The sequence below is a fragment of the Hakea prostrata genome, chromosome 7, assembly GCF_041222555.1.
Source record: "Hakea prostrata isolate BN-2017 chromosome 7, UWA_Hpros_2, whole genome shotgun sequence".
NCBI lineage: Eukaryota > Viridiplantae > Streptophyta > Magnoliopsida > Proteales > Proteaceae > Hakea > Hakea prostrata.
This window is the reverse complement of record NC_142606.1, coordinates 48,485,999-48,491,023: the sequence shown is the minus strand read 5'-3', so window position 1 is coordinate 48,491,023 and position 5,025 is coordinate 48,485,999.

Sequence of the window (5,025 nt, the reverse complement as noted above, 5' to 3'; positions counted from 1 at the left end):
AATCGGATGTTATATCAGTTGTGTGTTAAAGATAATGTTTCTAAGGGCATTAGTTCGGGAGTTTGGATCCTCTCATTGGAAGAGCGCTCTTAATAAATGACAAATTGAGTTATACGATTTAGCCACATGTAATATTCTAATCCAAAGGTTATGGTAAATTCAATGAGTATCGTTGAATTAGAATATTACACAAGACTTAATCATTAAGTATGCATTGAGAGATTTATTTTAAGAGAAGAGCCTAATATATGAGTTTGGTGTAGTATTAGTACAATATCGAATGTATTTACCTCATATCATTAGCATCAAATACCAAGCGGTATAGCTCATTGTATCATTTTCTTTCTACCAATATTGTAATTGATGAGTCCACAATCTGCTTAGCCTTTAGATCCTTGAGGAATGTCCTGCAAAATAAAGTTAGGTGTGGCCCGACCGTGGGGTCGGGAGGCCACCTCTCAAGGCTAAGTTAGTAATGGAACAAACCATAAAGCTCTAGCTAGTTGCAGAGCTTTAATTGAAAACGATAATGGAGGGAAACGATTTAGATACTTTTGTTGGGTGTAAGGCTTTAGTTTATATAGGATTTACCTCCCTTCCTTGACTGTTAGATTTGCTCATGCCTTCTCTTGGAAGCCATTCAATCTTAGGGTTTTACCCTTCTTTCGGTGGATTATGGCAGTTACCTCTATTAGCACAATCGCCCATCTCGTACTAATGGTGGTTACCTATTACGACTCCATCACGTATCCCAAATTCCTCGGGACATTTACTTCTATAACCGCAACATTCCTTCCTCCTTATGTAACTGCCTGGTTCAAATTTTGAACCGGTCTCAACCATGATCAACCTGTCCCAACCGGAGAACATGACCCGACTGTGGTTAAACCTGGTTTAGTGTTATTTTTCCTCACTATGAGCCCCCTAAGTTGAGTGATTAGGAGAAGCCCCCTGGACTGATCACTTGGCTTGCTTTTCTCGATCTCGATCGTTAAAATAAAGTTGAAACGTCTTTTCATTTCCAAAACATAGCATTTATTGCTGCGTGCGCCTCTGTACAATGGTACGCTCTCAAGCCGCCTGGTTTTTTCGTTATTTGCGCTAAGTGTGCCACGTGGTCGTTGGGAGATGTTGTCATCATTACCCTCATGTTCGAATCATTAGCGATCATCAACTGTTGATGAGCATTGATCTCATTCGTTGATTAATCCCACTTGAATCATCACCGATTCTCATTCATTGATCAGGTTCAATCTCGTTCGTCCATCTTTAGCTACTGAAGTCTATATAAAACCCCTCACGCTTTGTTTTAATTTTTTACCTCTTTACTTTGCTAATTTTTTGTACGAACTTGCATTCACCTTGAAGATTTTCAGCATCCTATTCACCTTGAAGATTTTCAGCATCCTATCTTGCGATTCCAAGCTCTTTGCTCTTCAGCATCAATTCTTCTTGCAGAAAGCAGACAAGTAAGTTTCTTCACCCTTTCTTTGTTGTTTTCTCCAAATCCTTTCTTTTCTTTTCAGGTTCCCAAGTCATTTTTGTAAGTCTTCAATTTTCTTCTTTTTTTAGAAACCCTTAGTTAAAACCTTAGTTGCTTCTTGTTTTCTGAATGGGTAGTGATAAGACCTCTGACAAAGATTTTGTCAATCAAATGATCAATGGGGAGGATTCTGCTAACCAAGCAAGTCCTTTAGCCTCGTGGAGTTGGCTGGTGATTAGAACAAAAGGATCACCGACCGCTGGTTGTCGTCTATTCATGCAAACCCTAGGGAGACTTTAGGAAATGTAGCTAGCGTCCAAAGAGTTTCCTCCCAAAAGCAAACAGCTCCTCAACAAACAGTTGCAGGAAGCTCCCGACCATCAAAGGCCTTCCTTCTATGTTTCTCATATTTTTCCTGTTGGTTATATTCCATATAAATCAATTCTATAATTGAAGGGGAAAGATCCTTACCTTGATTCGCTTTCCTAAATATAGAATATCTGTAGTGGAAGTAATTTGGATCCACGTCCTCGTTCCTCTACATTCCCGTCACCGGTTTGATTCCACAATCTCTAGGAAGGGGAATAAACAACACAACCCAAATGCCGTGGAAGGATGGTATAGAGATCTAAAGCAAGGAGAAGGAAAATCTACACAAAGAAGACCCTTCCTGCGTTTTCTTGGAGAGGGAGAGAGAGAGAGTGTAAAACCCAGCCCTAACCTTGACCCGGAAACCTTGTTTTTTGTAGGTCCAGTGACCCGAAGTAAAGTAAGAAGTCAGCTTTGGGCCATCCCAGTGGAGGACTTGGTGTCTGGCTTTGAATCCATGAGAGTTGATGATGAAGTTCTATTTATGGAAACTGAATCTTGATGAAGATCGAAAAATGTGACCCCCAGTCAAGGAACAAAAAAAGAAGGACCCTCCCCCCCACAAACCCCAAAAAAAAAATTTAAAACCCCTTTTTTTCTTTTCTCCCTTTAACCCGTGGTTCTAAGACCGAGAACCTGGGCCTTGATTCGGCAACAATTGTGGACCATTCAATTCGAGCCCGAAGGATTGGAAATTAAACAAATGTTAGTAGATGACCCTTATAATGACTCAAAACTCTCCTAAAGTTTAAGTGAAGAGAGAAGATTAGTCTCGATAGTGTAAAAAGGGTAATTTTGGAATATCTGTAGATCAGTGATGGAGAATCCGATTGACATAAATAAGATATCAAATCGAAGATCGTCGAAAGACCTTTCCAACGAGCCAAAGATCATCAAAATCGGAGTTCGTTTGGGGGTCCAACCATGAGCCAGAAGTTTGAGCCGTTTAGGTGAACCAACCCCCACCTATTTTCTATTTAGGGGCAAAATTGGAAATTCGGATTTTTAAACCCTATTTATGTTTTATCTCATCCGTAAACGCATTTTTGGAGGCTAGAAAGAGGCGGAGGCTTTGGAGAAAAGGAGAAACGAGAGAGATGAGCGATTTCCATTCTTCCGAAGGTGTCTGTGATCCGAATCTTCGCAGAATCATTACGAAAGGTTAATTTTCTTTAATGCTTCTCTTACTCACAATTTTGTGAGTATTTTCTCTCCTTTCTTTTTGAGGAATCTTGAAAGGGAAGGTCGTTAGGTATCTTGGTTGCTTTCCTTTATTGTATTAATGTCCCTTCCTAGTTTGTGGGAGTGATATCTTTTCTCTTCTATTGAGGGATCTGTGAAAGAGAATAATGATAAGTACCCTAGATGCTTATATTTTCTTATATTAATGTTTCCCTTGAGTTTGGGAGTATTGGTTTATCTCCTTGCAAAAGATTTTAGAATTTGATTCTCTAGGTCACCCACGGGTGATTTATGAGAGTCAAATTTGGGGCATTTTGATTTTGGTCAAATTTAATAAAATTGAAGGTACCCGTAGGATCCTTTTGTTTCCAATTAGATTTTCCCAAAGTTTTGTTTCATTGTAAACTTCGAGTTGGTGGCAAATTAGTGACCATTCACTAGTAAGGTTGAGAACTACCCTTTTTAACCTAGTTTTCAGATTTGGGTTTTTGTGGGAAGATTTTAGGATATCCTTTGAAACCCAAATTGGCTCTAATTTGTGATAATTATTTCTTTTGCATAAATAGGTTAATATATCTTTAATCACTAATTTGTGGGAGTGGATTCTTGGATTTGGAGGAAGAACAAAGTAAAAGGTGAGGAATATACTTAACTTTATAGTACATGTGTAATGATGTTAGTTACTTTTCATTATTGATATCTTATATTGCCTTAGTATTATCTTGTGGTTATTTTCTGTCTTGTGTTAAATATGAATTGCTATAATTTATATTTTTATTACTTCTGATGTTGCTCCTTGCTTTGAAATCTATTATTATTGTTATGAAATGGAATGTGATTGTATGAGAGGAAAAATATTATTATTTCTTCTACCTTGTATTTTCTACTAGGGTCGTGGGTTCACCCATTGCCCTAGTGATATTATATGATTGCTTATATTGTGGTTGGGAATGGGGAATGCCCTTTGGGCATTTCTGCCATAGGATACCAAAGGAGGCGGTATGGGACGCATTCCTATGGTGCCCTTGGCTCTTTCCCGATTACTAATTTACATATTTAGGGCATGTCTAGAAGTGTTTGGTTAGGTGACCTCATGAGTACCTACTACCCTTTGGCGGGGGTATTGAAGCCGGTTAACCCGTGATGTTAGTGGCTGGGTCTGTATGTCAAGCGGGCCCACTATCATCATAGAGAGGTAGGGTTGCATATAATAGATAAGGGCTCATGGACGCTCAAGACCGGTGAAATGACCCGTGAGAGGACATGGAGATCATCCTGTCCATTATATGTGGATGACCATGGGTTAATGAATGGGGTCCAACAGATGCCTCCATTGAGGGATTTCATTCATAGGTGGGAAGGTATTGAACCAGCAGAGCACTAGGCGTGAGGGGGAAATATCCGGACCATATGTAGTACGAGACCATATGACTTTGCATTGGGCCTAAGATTATCCTTGACACGCGCCAGATCTTATACCAATGGTGATGTGAGAGAGTGGTGACCTAATCCCCAACCATGGCTTGACAAGACTTTACACAACAACCGCGGAGAACCCAACGAGACGTGCTTGAGTGCCGTGAGGGAAGAGTGATGAGACCGCCCAAAGAAGACTGGTGTATGACTTAATGCGTGTCTACTATAGAGACTTCATGATAGAGTTAGGAGCATAATCATTCACATATCATATCATTGTCATTAATTACATTATTGATATTTATGTTATATGTGTGGTGTGGAATCTTGAGAATGAATGTGTGATATGATGTTGAGTTGACCTCCGAGTTCTGTTGAACTCATTCCTTTTATATGTTTTTTTCTATTAGATTATGCTGCGGGGTTATGAGGACTTCTTCCAAATGGAGGATGCGTTACCAATATGTCTTCTTGAAGGAGTGATCGAAGAAGAGTGGACGCTTATGGAGCTCCATGCAGTATCAAGACTGTTCTTTTGGATTGGATTCCATTAGAGAACAAGTTTAGTTTAGTTT